Raw genomic sequence first — 14,274 nt, 5'->3', positions numbered from 1 at the left:
GAAGTTGTATAATTCAAATCAACAAAAACGCACAAACACAACGCAATCTCATAAAACAACTATTAACCAAAACATTTCATAGAATAATACTTTAAAAATACATACGAATTAGGTATGCTAGATTCAGTATAATGAAATTAATCATAATATGCATTGTACCTGTGTATGTTCTACTGTAATTTTAATTGAATGTAAGCCAAGTAAGAGTGACAGACAATAGTGTAGTTGCTCAACGATGATAAGCCGTTAAAGCATTCGTAAACATATGAATAAACAGGCAACTTCCCCAATAGATAAAAACAAATCATTACATTACAAAGAAACTGATGACAAAGAACCCGACAAAAAATCCTAAGATAGAATGTTAGAGTAGTTCTGGTCATTCATACAAAATAACTCGTTTCTGAACCGTTGTTTATTTGAATTTCGGAATTTGAAATTTTGATTAAAGTTTGTTCCTTTACGAAGTTATAAAGTTACGAGAAATGTATGTATGCGTAAAGAAACATCCATTGAAACACGTTCAATTTACGTTCATTGCACGAGGGACGTATCATGAAATCCATTCTACTCAATGCAATCAGTACTACAGACAAATGAAACACTACCAAGATAAAACAAATAAAGTATAATGCTTCTTGTCCAATTAATTTTGTAAAGGATGTATTCTTTAAACGTTTCAGTCTCGTTAAAATCTCGACCTGGAATTATTTCCAAAAACACGTGATACAAGTGGAAAATATAGATAAATTTTCAAAATGTTATTATCGAACTCAACTCTGAAAAAAATTGGTGTATCTAAAATTTGTAGTTTTTAAGTAATATTTGTATTGCCAATCAATTCAGTCTTTCTATCTAAAATTTTGAGAAAATGGGTGAGGGGTACAAGAAATAATTTCACAAGAACGTATACATCACATATTATTTTATAACTTATAAGATCTGTTTTTTTTTCAATCCTTTATAACAAATAAGTTAAAATAATATGCATTTTGATCTAACTTAAAATAGAGAAAAATCACAAATTTACATATTTGACATGTACAGCATGGTTAATTTTACCCGAAAAAGCATGAGAAACCTTTCTTTTATTGACACCTACCTAAAGTTAAATTGATACAGATAGTTACATTTCATTGTTATTGAACGTATGAACAAAAAGTTTAATTGATTTTTTTCTTCAAAAATTCTTTTTTTAAAGTCATATATAAACCCCAAAAAAATCAGACTAAGAAAAAAGTTTAATTATGGGAATATTTGGCTCCTCAGAGGTATGCGTTTAGAATTTCAAATATGACTACATGTGTATGCCTGCTAACATTTGCCACTGCGCATGTTGAAACAGATTTGAAATAAAGACGCCTTCTGTATGGTACTTCCGTGTTACTACAAAACTAATAAATAACAACAATCTCTAGAAAAAATGATTTATTAAAAAACGTATATTTGAAATGTGAAATGCACTTAAAAATGTCTGAAAACATGACTCAATTATTACATTGATTTGCAAAAAGCATGTTTTAATAATTTAACTTGATGTAGAAGGTGATTTAGTTTATATTCTTTAAAACGATTTATTCGATGTAGTACGCACGTTAGTTTATAGTTTTATCATTTTTAATAGCTTCTGATCGTAAAGTTTTTTCTACACAAGAAAGCGATAAAGGGGAGGAGGAGGGGGAAGTAAAGACTAGGGAACATTCATTATACAAAAACGAGATATGGGACCAATCAAAATTATAGTGTCGGTTTATATATTCGTTTTCGTTTTTGACTTTATATAAAATGTTGCGAAAGTGCAGGATTTTCATCATTCTTCTAAAGCGACATCGTATGAAGTTACATATCGGTGGTCAGATTAGAACAGACTTTAGGTCATCAAAACAAGTAAAACGATTATTTTGCAAATACACGTTTTTCTGTTGTAATTGACCTATGACTTCAATTATATGATTTGCATTATAGAACACAGTTCCATTATAAAAAATAATCCAAATCTTTATTCTTTACAATGCTGTAATCTTGGTACTATGACAAAATGCAGATATTATTTTTTAGATTATACCTTATTACAGACATTGAATTTCGGTGATTGAAAGTTTCGTTTATCCTCGGTTTATATTCTATGGTACAAAGCTTTTTCATTTGCACTCATTCCACTTTTCTTAATTGTTTTTATACATGTACATTGTATGATTTGGTAATGAATTATGTTGCTTTTTGTATATAATTACATCTAAACAACTGTTCCCTTATGCACGATGGTGCTACTGTACAGTAACAAAGAGAATCAAGAGAGCGCTTTACATGTGCGCGTACTTACTATTAAGTATTGATAGATAAAGGCAACAGTAGTATACCGCTGTTCAAAACTCATAAATTCATGGACAAAAAACAAAATCGGGGTAACAAACTAAAACCTAGGGAAACGCATTAAATATAAGAGGGGAACAACGACAAAAGCCATTCAAGGTCGTTAAAAACTTCCATTTGTTGCAACACTGAAATGTAACACACACAGAAACGGACCAAGCATCAGACAAAATCCCACGAGAATAACAAATATAACATCCAAACCAAAAACATGAATTTGGGATATACAAGTACCGTGACACGTCTTATCGCAATGTGAATTTACACTAAAAAATAAGAGAAAACAAACGACGTAACGTTAAAATTAATGTAACACACACAGAAACGAACAGTATAGTTTGCAATTGTCTGTGATTGTGTTATAAGAGAATAAGAATTATCGCCGGATATCTGTTTGTATGACCACCCTCACGTGTACTACCCATGGAGCTGCAATAGCTTAAAGTAAATACCTTTCTGAAGCACCCGAGTTCACTTTAATTTTTGGCGGGGTTCCTGATACACAATCATCCGTTTTCTGTTTATCAATAATGTGTTTGAGATTGAAAACAATTCGGTTTAAGGACTCATAACGAAGATTAGTATATACCTTATATTTATTCAATATTTTACACTAACAAGTTATTATGTCTTTTTTCTGGACAAAATAACGGTAGTATTAGAATTTCAGCAATTTCATATCTCAGGCGAGACGTCTAGACATGTTCAAATATCAAGTTTCAGTAATAAAGTGTTGCCAATTATGTTTCGTCACATAAACTGTTTCAGATGATTGAATTGAGATATTTCCTAGAGAAATAAAAGCTTTTATGCATACAATGTACTATATAAACTAAGTCTTGTATGCTGAAAGCAAAATCAAAAAGATAAAGTATAGAAGAAAATACTTCTAACATGATAGTTATCATTATGATTAGGATATAAATATATATCCCGTGCCAGATTAAAAAATATGCACTAAGTCTAGTTCATTGAATATTCTAACATGACATCCTCCAAACGCTTTGAGTATACACCCGTGTTAAAATATGAATATATTCCATGTGTTGGTCTTTAAAGACTCGTTAAAATATCACAGCAGGATGCTGACCTCACCTGACGCCCAAACAATAATGTATACTACTTCAGTGAAATAGAAGCCATACTAACTCCGAAACATAATATACTGAACGACTTTAGAAACGCAACAGTCATTTTGTGGATTTATTTTTACCAAATCTTGTTAAATTCTCTTATAACTTCTTTTCATGCTTATTGTACTTCTTTCTCCTGACAAAAAAAAATCTGACTTACCTGTGGTTATTGAACATACCGAATTTTTGAAGTCGCACGAATTCATGAAAGCGAAAGTTTGAACCGATGAAAGATTGTTTCGGTTTTTTTTTGCTTTGAGAAACAGTTCTTTCAATCCTTTGCCTCACTTAATTCAATTTAAAAATGTTGCATCTCAATGTTGACAAGACTGAGAAATAAAAAATCTGAATTAGCACTTTAGAATACTGCAAACATAAAAACATAAACGTGCTGCAACCATATTTTATGACTTCAGAAACTCGTCCTACCGTCCTCCCGACAACGAGACAAGTAGGCAAGATTTGTTGCTGGCAATCAATGAACAGATCAACGTGTAGTGACAATGAAACGTCAACAGAATTTGAAAACGCAACGTTATTTGCAAGACATGTTTACGGCCGCAACGTCAGCAGCTAATTAAATTACAGAGTGCCACTGAGTACAGATTCATGTTTTCCATCAACTGAATTGCCAAAGAATCGACTGAGGGAAAACCTTTAAAGCCCTCAAGTTCTAACCGCATAATTGCCAAAACCAATTAATGGGTTGAACAAATGCAAAATCAGAAGGTGATAAACAGTACATAAAACATGTCAGACAGAATTTGTTGACCTTTCTGAAAATCATTTTGGCGTTTGTAACAGGCAGTTATCGCTTTTGATTGTGATAAATTCATTAAAAAAAGAACATAAAATAATCTAGTGGTGCGTTTCTAAAGTCGGTCAGTATATAAAATGAACCAACAAATAAAATAAAAACAATACTAACATAGACTAGATGTTCCTGGTTTTGTATATGGGCTAACAATACACGGAGTTAAACATGGTTTGCGATATATAAATCATCCCCCTAAACATCTAGCGAATTTGTATTAAACAAATACACATTAATATACACCGTAGAATTTAATTACAAAATAATCTGATCTCCATCAAAGAATAGGTAACAGAATAAAGTAAGCATGATAACAAGGGTCAATATAATTAACAAAGGACTATCAGCTGGTATTACAAAATGTAACATACCAGCTCCAAACCTCAATTAAAATTATCGTGACATTATGACGTCATCATATCAAAATCAGACACACTCCCTCCCGTTACTATTTTAATGTAATACCATCATCAAATAAACAAGCCATGTCCTATTGTCTTCAGTAGTTTTCTAAAAAGAGAACTCAGTGCGACCACGGGTCACAGCAAATAGACAATTCATAACAATATTAACCACTTTTTCATCTTAATAGCCAAACAACGGTTTTCAAAATGATAGCTTTATCTGTGTGTTGGCGTTTCATTTTATGACATTTTATTTCAAAGCTTTTTGATAACTCTATCATTAATGACTGTCATATTTCGCCTGAAGGAAACCGACCACCTTAATGGATACCAAGTCATTTAATTCAATTACCATAGAGATATCTTACAAATTAAAGATAATTATGCCAATCTATAAACCACCACATCCTTTCTATTGAAAATGTCGTGATCGTGGTCAGGAATATGGTATTGTTTATCAAGATTTATAATATTTCTACAGCCTGGTTTTTACATTTTGATATGGCGTTTAGACAAGACGGTTGATCACTATTATAGATACTAACATCGATTGTGCCATTATGATTGATGGCATGAAGTAACATCCTTCAATTTTTTTTCTCTCTATTCTTTAAAAAAAGTGTATGACATGTTTCTTTATTATTTATCAAATTTGCCTATTTTTCTCTCTTCGTTATATTTTAGAACCATCTTACTTGTTCAGTACTACATAATCGTACATTTTACGTGTTTCAAAACACTGTTTACTTGGATGAGAATAAGCCTTACGCTGCTTAACACTGTTGTTTGTCCTTTTTGTTAAATGAAAAATAACTTAAATGATTAAGATATAATCGTCTTTACGCTGCTATATTTAGATAATTAATTGTCTTTTTGCGTTTTTATAGTCTTACTAATTAACCAGATAACAGATTAATTGAATACTTGCATGTTAAAAACAAAAAAAATAATGAGAAGGTGGTATGATTGACATAAAGGCAACTATGAATAAAGACAAAAACAAAAATGCCAGGCATGTGAAAAATTAGTGGTCACTGTGGGGCTTTCTGTTTTCAACAATTTGTTAAACCATTATGTATAGTAAACTATAAAATTCGCGGTGGGAAATTATAAAATGAATCGAAAGAGAAAACCGGACTCCTGATGAATACAGCAATTATCAATAAAACATGTAAAACTGAAACCAACAACAAAAAAACCGGAAAACACATGTCTGACTTTGTTGTGGTGTAAGTATAGTGTAAGAAGAAATCAATACAGGGCACATTAAATAATAGTATCAGAATGGTGAATGCCATGTCAGTATAAAATCAAATCGGCAAACAAATAACATGGTACACGAATGAACGTGATAAATGATAATATAATATTATGACTTAAAAAACAGAAAAACGTCTTCAGTCTTTTCATTGTGAATTTCCCTTCGACTTTTGTACATCCTTAGAAATATATAATAGGCGTTACTATGTTTTTCTAAATTGGTTACAGTCTCAAGTTATTTCTCTATGTGATAAAACGTTAACACATAGATCATATCTGGGAACTGGTACGTTAACAAAGTAACATATCTATGACATGTATGATTAGCATATGTCTCTCAGAAAGATGCGTGGCTTGTGAAGCAGCTGTATTTACAAAGTGTAACTTACACTCTGGTATCGAATGTGTAACTTTGACAATGGGCGATACTTTGTTATACACTTGTTTCCTACTGAGTATGTTGACCTCGACCTTCATAACAATTAACAATATATTTTGACATCTGGTTAAGACACGTGTTTATTACTGAGAATTTTGACCTCGACCTTCTTTACAATTTACATTTTGACACGTGCTAGAGACACTGTTTAATCATTGGGTATTTTGACCTCTTGTGTCTTGTGAGACAAATCTCTGCCAAGATCGAAAATGGCGTAGAAAATAGCAACTAAAGACCACCTTACGGTCTTCAACAGTGAGGAAAATCCGTATAGTAAGCTAAAAGAACATGAAATGACAAAAGTAAAAAAAGAAATTATATGCAAATAATAATGTTAAGTTTACATCTTTAATCAATGAATTGATAACGTAAATATTTGCAGGTACATTTTTATTAAAGTAGTGAGGTCAGTGTTTAATTCAATGCTTTTCTTATCATTCTTGTGTAGCTTAGTACTTCGATACTGGTATTAACATACTGAATCAATTTATTTCGTTTATAGTGTATTAATTTACGTTTTTTGATTGATTTAAGCCTGTCAATTGATATTTTATAGTGTGTTTTTTTTATGTTGTGATGTTATGCTATTGTTTCAGAAAAAGTGAGAAGGTTCGGATCCATTAAAACGTTTAATCCCGCTGCAAATGTTTGCAACTTTGCTAAGTCAGGAATCTGATGTACAGTAGTTGTCGTTTGTTTGTGCAATTTGTACGTATTTCTCGTTTCTTGTTTTGTTTATATATAAGACCGTTGGTTTTTCCGTTTGAATGGTTTAACACTAGTAATTTTGGGGCCCTTTATAGCTTGTTGTTCTGTGTGAGCCTAGGCTTTGTGTTGAAGGCCGTATATTGACCTATAATGGTCTACTTTATTTAAATTGTTATTTGGATGGAGAGTTGTCTCATTTGCACTCACACCATATCTTCCTATATCTATGATATTGTTTTTTTTGCTGTAGAAAAAATTAAAAACAATTTTTAAATTAAGGAATATATCAATCCTATGCAAAGCTTTGATTCTATTTCCTGATGTGAATAGTTGTCTCATTGGAAATCATACCACATCTTCTTTTTTACACAGCTGTACATAACCTGCATAACATTCAAAAGCACTTGATTACAGTCTGTTTTGTAAGGATCATGTTTCCATATGTGTATGCATATTTTTTATTGGACTTGTTTTTTTCTGTCTTAAACCGATTAATTATACTTCATTATACAACCAATCCCCTTTTCTTTTTCTTTTTCTTTCTCTTCTTTGTTACCTTTACTTTGATTAATTTTATTGAATTTCAAATCCGTTCAACAAACATGACATTCTTCTTTTTATAGAAAATAAAAGTGCTAGAAAATGCAAAGGTACACATTTTTATTTCGTATTTCTATATGTTATTGTAATTTTTTTTAGAAAGAAATTAATTGAAACAACACGGTAAATAATTTCTTGCGTCCGTAGCGCTTTTCTGGATTTACCTTCATCAGAAACGCTACAAGCCAAACATTTGTAACCCGAAGGCGTATAAGTACCGAAACCGTTGAAGAGCTATATGTCAAAAATACCTAAAATAAATAGAACTGATGATACCTTCGGGGACTAATAGTCCACCAGTAGAAAGGTTACCCGTATTAAACGTATATATTTTATAAGCGGGAGTAAGAGTAAAGATTTATAAATGTCACCGATACTTAATGTATTGAATCAAAAGGTCTTTTATATAACAAACCTATACGAAAAACAAACACTTCTAATATAATATTTAATATTGACTTTATCATAATGATTAAGTTAATGACTGTATAGTTAAATTCCACGTTATAAAATAGATACACAGCTATATTTGCAAGTGAACTTTTGAAGTGCTATAACTTCAAAGTACTGAACATGTTCCTAGATCGTGAAGTGATGTTGTCGTTTGTTTATGTGTTACATATTTGTTTTTCGTTCATTTTTTTACATAACTAAGGCCGTTAGTTTTCTCGCTGGAATTGCTTAACATTGTCTTATCGGGGAATTTTATAGCTGACTATATGCGGAATTGGCTTTACTCATTTTTGAAGGCCATACGGTGACCTATAACTGTTAATGTTTGTGTCATTTTGGTCTTTTGTGGAAAGTTGTCTCAATGGCAATCATACCACATCTTCTTTTTTATATTTAATGTACTTGTAATCAATTGTTCTTTTTAGCTTCATAAATGTAATGTAAATTATATTTCAATCATTTCATTGATGAATGTAAATTACATAAAACAAAGTACAAAATACTGTAAAATTGTTTTAGTATGCCTTAGAGTTTAGTGTAACGTCTATTTTTACAACTTTATGGGATATTGGATCATCAATGCTCTTCAACTTTGTACTTGTTTGGGTTTATAGATATTTTGATATGAGCGTCACTGATGAGTCTTGTGTAGACGAAACGCGCGTCTGACGTACTAAATTATAATCCTGGTACCTTTAATAACTATTTACGCCACTGGTTCGATGCCACTACTGGTGGACGTTTCGTCCCCGAGAGTATCACCAGCCAAGTAGTCAACACTTTGGTGTTGACATGAATATCAATAATGCGGTCATTTTGATAAACTTCCTGTTTACAAAATTTTGAATTTTTCGAAAAGCTAGGGATTTTCTTATCCCAGACATAGATTACCATAGCCGTATTTGGCACAACTTTTGGGAGTTTTGAATCCTCAATGCTCTTCAATTTTGTACTTGTTTGGCTTTATAAATATGTTGATATGAGCGTCACTGATTAGTATTATGTAGACGAAACGCGAGTCTGGCGTACTAAATCATAATCCTAGTACCTTTGATATTTAAGAAATAATTCATGGGGGCTTGAATATATCGTGATTTTATCACGGGGTGGCCCTTTATGACAAATATTTTACCCTGAGCGATAGCGAGGGTTAAAATATCGGCATAAAGGGACAATCCGTGGTAAAACCACGATATATTCAAGGCCCCATGAATTATTTCGATTCTAATAGGACAAATACGGCAATACTTTTGGATCGAAGCGCTCTAGGTGGAAGCAAATATTTGCCGTTCCCATAAATTAACGCGCTTTTGTATTGGCGTAAAAGAACGTAGAAAACTGAATAAGTGGCATGCTCAAACTATTTACAATAACGTATTTGGATGTATTTTAATGATAATTTACTTATATGTCTTCTATGTATAAAAAACTGGGCTTTTACAACATTTTAGCATCGTTTGTTTACGTTTCCTTGTGATGATTTTCGGTATTAGAAGCGTGTATTTTCCCGTAAAATGCTTTTATTCTTACGTCATCTTTCTATGACGTCGGGTTCCTCGTTCATTATAAAAACATATGACGTGGGGGTACCTTGAACTGCTTTCAACTACTTAGTATTTAGTCAGGTTGTTGTCTCATTGACGTGACATTTCCCATTTCCATTCTCTTTTCTAGAATTCTTTCATATTTCAGACAAGTATGTATAATCATGTCCAGACACATTAGATGTAGTTTACATTAGACAAATACAGATTAATTCTGAACTGACCGAATAAGAAAGTTATTTAAAAAACATAAATGTTAACGTTTGCCTAAACTTTAAGGAAATATTTTTGTTTTATCTAAACAGTTATAATTATTTAAGTGGACGTTCTATCTGGGTAAGGAAATTCCGTTTGTCTAATTGGTATAAGCTATGAAATGTCATAGTTTATATGCCGCGATAATAAAATCTTCGTTTTCCGTTCAATTTTCTTACCAGGAAACATTATGATAGTTTCATTAATAATCAATTCCCTTGTATGGTCTATGTTCTTTATACATAATAGTTAAGATTGTAGGAGAGATAATATAGCACCAAGATACATCAGAAAGAAAAAAAATTAGTATCAATTTACTGGAAAGAAGAATATAGCATCAAAATACACCAGAAAGAAGAATATATCATCAAGATACATTAGAAAGAAAAAAATAGTATCAATATACCAGATTAAATAATATAGTATCAAGAATAAAGAATATAACATCAAAATACCAGAAAGAAGAATAAAGCATCAAGATACCAGAAAGAAAAATAAAGCATCAAGATAAATCAGAAAGAAAAATTTAGTATCAATATACCAGATAGAATAATATAATATCAAGAATATTGAATATAGCATCAAGATACCAGAAATAAGAATATAGCATCAAGATAAATCAGATCTGACTTTCAAAAAAAATCTTGCATAAATATGTTGAAAAGTTAATAATGTGATTGCGATGTTGGGATATGTTCCATAGTAGAACTATAAGAATTGTACATAGTGTAGAACTGCCAGAGCCAGACATATGATTGTACAGTCCAAAGACGATTAAGAATTAAACTGTCAAAAACTGTTCTATATGACATTTTTTGAATGTTTTATCGTTTGAATTTTCCATTTGATTAGGAACTTTCCGTTTTGAATTTTCCACGAAGTTCAGTGATTATACTTTTTTTCTATTGCAGAAAAAATTGACGACGTCATTTTAAAAAATGAACAATTTATTTTAAAGTGCTATTTATGATATTGAAAGTTTAAATTAAGGGATACTTTCAAATCTTGTAATGACCATGTATGCCTGGGGTTAACAATTGGTGTTTATTATTTTCAGCATAACATGATAAATAAGGTCTGTGATTTTCTCTGTTGAACTGAATTACAATTTATCATGCCGATTTCTTCAAAAGGTTTCTACGAGATATAAATTACTTGTATTGTTTAAGGCAAAACGATGTCATTTACTTGTTTACATCATGTGCCAACTTTTTACTGGTGAAGAGTCTCACATACAATAATTCAATATCCCTTTTATTTATAGTTCCAACGATGTATACGTTTTATGAGCGGCAACTTACAGATCAAAACCCTTATCAACGATACATACAAAATGATTGTAAATTACTTGTGCACTTATAATCATGTAGTCTCCTTTATTTGAGGGACATTTAAATGGATTTGGGTCAATGTCAATTGTACGAAGTTAATTAATAACGATAAAGTAACAAGCTTATTTGTTCGTTATAGGTGACAATTCAACAAGTTTATTGGCTGAAATTCATGGTGACATTTGAAATTCTTTTCCTTAATCGTTTCCCCGGACAGAATGACATTAAGAAGACATATTAAGCCCTTTGTTATAGCTTAAGCGGTGACATAACCAATTTATATGTTAAGCATAACATATAAAAGGGCTTTATCAATCTGGAATGCAAAAGCTACCATCAGTCACTTTCAAATATCAGGATTGGATTCAATTTGCTTATACAGTGAAACCTGTCCAAACCGAACACCCACGGGACTTTGCGTTTTGTTCGGTTTTCACAGGTGTTCGTATTGCAGAGGTAAACGGAGGTCCACACCAAAAATAATTTTGGCAGTCTCTGACAAGGGATGATAGATGATTCAACAGACGACCATTTGTGTGTATGTTGATTAAGATGTGAATGTAAAAATATAAGTAGATTAAGATAGACGTATTGCTAAATTTTGGTTAATAAATCAAACGCCACTTTTTTTCTTTTTTCTTTGCGAGTTTTCTTTTTTATTATTATTTTCTCAATCGTTAATTCACTGACCAGATCAGATTCCCAGTCACTGTCAAATGACGATTCCGAGGTGAATAAAGATAGTCATTGTACACACGAGTTATCGTACTAAACTGGCTACCTGCTGATTGATACTTCGCCACAAGATAAGAGTAAAACAACAGCAGGCGTCCAGTTTATTCTCGGACTTTATCGTTGCTAAATATCTAACGGAAGTCTTCGGGAGCATCCGAATCAAATATAAAGGGCCTCATAAAGGTATCCTGCAATCGAAAGCCATTACCTTGTTGTGTTGCACGACTTCTTTATCCAGTGAAGAGCTTTAAAACTATTATTTAATTAAACGGCTTAACTACAGAATGGCAGTTACGATTTTGTGGTCGAAGTTATTTCAGTAACGTGCATTTAATTGATCTGAGGGGAATTTTCTTTCTTGTCGTTTTCGGCGATTAGGGTAGCTGATAAGTTCAACGTGTCTTGAAAACAAAAAAACACTTCATACAAAGACACAAACATGCGAATTAATTTGTAATATCAACTCGCCAGTTAATTTAATGACCTCTGTCATCTGGTGTTTGTTTAATTAAATCATGCAAATAATTAAAAATACTTGTTTGGTTTGATTGCTATTGATCAGTTTTGTGAGATAACTTTTAAATACCAATTTTCTAACGAGCCTTCAAAACGCGTTCCATATTTGGTGTTGACAGGAATCGGTTTTTTTAAGGTTAGATTAACGCTAATTGACAGGGAATTGTGTTTGGCCTTTGAAAATTATTCGGCTTAAACTAAAATTCGGTTTACCCAGGTGTCACTGTACTGCGTTTTTGCTCAGTGTTAAAAAGTAAAAATAAAGTTTTTTCCCATTCACATATCACATATGAATGTGCTTTATTTTACAACAAAAAACCACATCTGTGTAGATTTTACGTATAACATATAAAACGTGATTCAGGATAAAAACTAATTGTAGCGCAATAATTTTTTTGATACATGATATCAAATGTCAGTTATGGATGGTTAGTACCATATGTGAAAAAAAATCCATGTTATTTATATCGACACATATTGAAATAACAACACGTAGATGTGGTATTTTTGGCATTCGATCTACAGCTGTACATGTAAATTTTCTTGTCTCTTTAATACTTTATTTCAAGTCCACATCTATATACAAGATATAAATTCTCACAAGAACTATTCACAAAGAACTTTGGCCTCCAGTATTTGAAATAGATAACTCATGATGTATTATGAGTGTTGATTTAGAAAGTGTAAACATGAAGATTTGATGATGGTTTGAATGATTTAATCTGACTTTGTTGTCTTTTGAGAACTGGCATTAGTTTTGAAACACAGCTTTAAGTTTCGAAAATTATAAAAGGGAAATTCGTTTATGAATATCGCACAGCTGCTAACATGGAATTCAATTGAAAAGTTCTGACAGGATCTGTTTGTATAAATTATTAAGTAATCCCGCTATTTTCAATAGGTGAAGTGTACTAGCAAGTACGGATGTACTTAAGTTGAAGTGTACTAGCAAGTATGGATGCACTTAAGTTGAAGTGTACTAGCAAGTACGGATGTATTTAAGTTGAAGTGAACTAGCAAGTACGGATGTACTTAAGTTGAAGTGAACAGCTTGACAGTTTAACAATTTCCCTTTTAGATTTTTCAGCATGACTAATTTTGAATTTTGTTTACAAATTCATGCCATTGGATAAACCATAATTTGTATTTTGCATATTTAGTGATTCATTTTTTGTCTTTATACTTATTTTGTTTGAGTACACATGCATATATATGTTAGCGGTAATAAGTGAAATTAGGCATTAAGCTTAAATCCTAAGCAATAAGCTAACGCCTAGGCATTAAATAAAGGCAACAGTAGTATACCGCTGTTCAAAACTCATAAATCCATGGACAAAAAACAAAATCGGGGCAACAAACCAAAACCGAGGGAAACGCATTAAATATAAGAGGAGAACAACGACACAACACTGAAACGCATCAGCACACAGAAACGGACCAAGCAACAGACAATACACCACGAGCATAACAAATCTAACATCAAAACCAAATACATGAATATGGGATAGACAAGTACCGTGCCACGTCTTATCTCAAAAATAAGAGAAAACAGAAACGACTCAACGTTAAAATCAACACACACACAGAAACGAACAATATTATAACAATGGCCATCTTCCTGACTTGGTACAGGACACTTTTAAAGGGGAATAAAAGTGGTGGGTTGAACCTGGTTTTAAGGCATGCCAAACCTCGCACTTTAATGGCAC

This window comes from Mytilus trossulus, chromosome 13 (genome assembly GCF_036588685.1).
Source record: "Mytilus trossulus isolate FHL-02 chromosome 13, PNRI_Mtr1.1.1.hap1, whole genome shotgun sequence".
In the NCBI taxonomy this organism is placed as follows: domain Eukaryota; kingdom Metazoa; phylum Mollusca; class Bivalvia; order Mytilida; family Mytilidae; genus Mytilus; species Mytilus trossulus.
The sequence above is the reverse complement of the archived record's forward strand: the minus strand, read 5'-3'. Positions refer to the sequence as shown.